This window comes from Octodon degus, unplaced genomic scaffold, assembly GCF_000260255.1.
Source record: "Octodon degus isolate 3935 unplaced genomic scaffold, OctDeg1.0 scaffold00153, whole genome shotgun sequence".
Taxonomy (NCBI): Eukaryota; Metazoa; Chordata; class Mammalia; order Rodentia; family Octodontidae; genus Octodon; species Octodon degus.
Window position 1 is genome coordinate 524,729 of NW_004524729.1, and position 2,944 is coordinate 527,672.

At 53.5% G+C, this 2,944-nt stretch overlaps 1 protein-coding gene and 1 long non-coding RNA gene across 2 annotated transcripts in view; one reads left to right on the top strand and one right to left on the bottom strand.

Annotated features, from left to right (window-relative positions):
• A4galt (alpha 1,4-galactosyltransferase (P blood group)) overlaps positions 1-2,944 on the bottom strand; it is a 20,449-nt gene that overhangs the window by 13,585 nt on the left and 3,920 nt on the right. The window lies entirely within an intron of this gene.
• The window catches only part of LOC111812937, a 19,770-nt gene that overhangs the window by 1,344 nt on the left and 15,482 nt on the right, over positions 1-2,944 (top strand). Inside the window, exon 2 of the long non-coding RNA XR_002818301.1 lies at positions 2,731-2,736. This is a non-coding gene — a long non-coding RNA (uncharacterized LOC111812937). The remainder of the gene's footprint in view (positions 1-2,730; positions 2,737-2,944) is intronic.

The window sequence follows — 2,944 nt, forward strand, 5'->3', positions numbered from 1 at the left end:
CCACTTTAGACCAGCCTCACCGCATGATTTTCCTCTACAAAAGTCCTTATAAGAGGGGCCGCCGGGGAGATGGCTCAATAGGATAAGCGCTGGCCTGGCAAATGCAAGGGCCTGAGTGCAATCCCCGGTTCCACACACACACAAAAAAAGTCCCTGTAAGAGACAGTTTCTTGGGGACCACCTGCTTGGGGGCCCCCCTTTGGTCCTCTTGGACAGTTGCATTCTTTCCCCCAATAAATATATTTCGCTCATAACCTCCCTTTTTCCCTAAACTTCATTCTTCGGTTTTAGAGAACACGAACTCATCCCAGGTACCTTTCAGGTCCCGAGTTTCATTTTTCCCCTGTATCATTTGGAGGTCATCCACCGAGATTATTTTTCCCCTATATCAAGAGGAGGACAGGTGATGAGTCAGACCTGGCTCAGCCTGAAGCCAGAAGTCACGTTGGAGGAAGCTGGCCTGGGCCTAGGTGCCCTCGTAGTACCTGGCAGTGAGGAGACGGTGACGTTGGGATTTACAGAGCCAAGAACCACATCACAGTCAGGACCCCGCTTTGGAGAAGCTTGTGTGGGGGATGCCAGGGAGGCTGGGGCCACGCATCAGGGCTCTCTGGAGGCAGGCACTGCCCACGCGTGGCCCCCCGTGTGCTACCCAGAGGGGGCGCACTAGCTGTCAGCCTAGCCCATGCCTCAGGTCTCCTACCAGTGCGTCCTCAAAACTTTCCATAGCTGCAGTGAGCACACCGGCAACCTAATCCCGCAGGTCAGGGGGCTCAGGGACCCCTGAGGACTCTGCAGGGACAGGGACACGTGCCCAGGTGGCCAGACGTGGGTTGCTCCCGCACTCCTGGGAGTATGGCAGCCCCCACACCCAGCTGCATGCTCTACTGAGGGGCCTTGAGTGCCAAGCACTCTGCTGTCCTTGGCACCTCGACCTGTCGCTCCGCCTGGGGCACCGAGGGACGCAGAGTCCAGGCCACCAGGAAAGGGGGCACATGGTCTCAGGTGAGTTTTTTTTCTCGGGGATTGAACTCAGGACCTTCACTTGCCAGGCAAGCGCTTAGGTCGCAGGGGTTAAGCAGCCATTTGCTATCTGTTTTTCCTGTCCTGATACTGGAAATGAGGTTCTTGTCTTTGGCTTTTAGAAATGACACCTCTGTCCCCTGCCCCAGGAGTGACAACAACAGTGACAACAAAGGTCTGTAGTGTGATCTGCACTGCTGAGGAGGTGAGAAGTCTGCTCCCAGGGCAGGCGCCCTGCTGTTTCACAAGAACACTGAAGGCCCCCAGGCAGTCTCTCTGGCCAAGAGGTTTCTGCGAACTTCTCATTAGACCTCCAGATTCCAAGTAGCAGGTCCCTCTTGTGATTCTGGTTTTTGAGCTATGGCCTCGCTCTGTAGTCCTGGCTGGTGTTGAACTCCCAGAGATCCTCCTGCCTCAGCTTCTCATATTCACAGCTGAGATTAAAGGTGTGTAGTGCCATGTCCAGCCTCCTCTGGTTATTAACTAGTGTTTCAGAGTTGAGGAAACAGCCAGGCTATGCATCAGCAGACGGACAGAATTAGCACATACGGACAGAATTAGCACATACGGACAGAATTAGCACATACAGACAGAATTAGCACATACGGACAGAATTAGTACATAACGGCACACGTACACCATCAAATCAGATTCTGCCACTAAAACGGGAATTCCTGTCTGGTGCCAAACAGGGCTAATACTAGAGGACGTTGTGAAAGTGAAATAAACCAGGCTCAGAAAAGACAGACACTGTATGTTCTCACTCATTGGTAGAAGTTAAAAAAGTGGGGGCCGGGGAGATGGCTCAGTAGAATAAGAGCTTCCCTGGCAAGGGTAAGGGACTGAGTTCAAATCGCCGGTTCCGCAAATAAATAAATAATAAAAAAGAAATTTAAAAAGTGGATCTCAGCTGGATACTGTGGTGTCTGCCTGCCTTCTCAGCGCTCTGGGAGGCTGAGACAGGAGGATTATAAGTTTGAGCCAACCTGGACAACTGAGAGATTGAGCAAAACTATCCAAAAAAAAAAAAAAAGACTTTTACAGGGTGCTGCGGGGGGGGGGGATCTCAGTTTAGATTCAATGCCCAGGGCCCTCCCAAAAAAGAGGGGGGTCTCATAAGAGCAGGGAGTGGAACAGAGGGAACTGGTGGCCTGGGGAGGGAGAGAAGGGAGCAGGAGGGGCAGAGAAAGGCCATTACCAGCCAGCAGCCACCCTGCTGGAGGCTGGAGGTCACCCTGCTGAAACTGTGGTCCAGTGGCATTGGTCTGCAGCAACTTGTAACTAAGTCCAAAACAACCAGAAGAGCCAGTTTCCCCACAAGGATAAGCGTTCACAGAGACGGGAACACTAAGAACTCTGGTCCGATCGCTGTGCAGGGTGCTCCTATCGTGCTGCACCTCATAAATAGGCGCAAACATCATGGGCTGATTGAGCAATTCTTAAACAACTAGAAATCCCAGCACTCAGAAGGCCGAGGCAGGAGGATCGCTGTGAGCTGAAGGTATATGGTGAGTTCTAGGCTGAACTACATAGTAAGACCCTGTTTCAAAACAAAAAAAAAAAGGGAGGTGCAGAACTGGGGCTGACCCTGTTCACCTCCTTGGCTTGGCGGAAGAGGTCTGCCCCCCCAGGTTATGCTAGGATAGGGGTTCACTGTCACTGTGATAAAGAGCAGTGGCTTGACTCAGTTTCCGGGCTGCACAGTAGGAAATCGTTGGTGGGGCCCAGTGGAGCCGTCACCGCGTGCGGGCTGTGATCTGCGGGAGGGGGTGTGAAGGCGGGGAGTCCTCGGCCCGGCCTGCTTCCCCTGAACCATGCAGACAGCGCGAAGCAGAGGCCACCTCCCGTGTTCCCGAGCCGGGCACCTGTGTGCACTGCACAGGTGTGGCCTCGAGGCTGCCAAGCCCTGCTACTTCTCCTG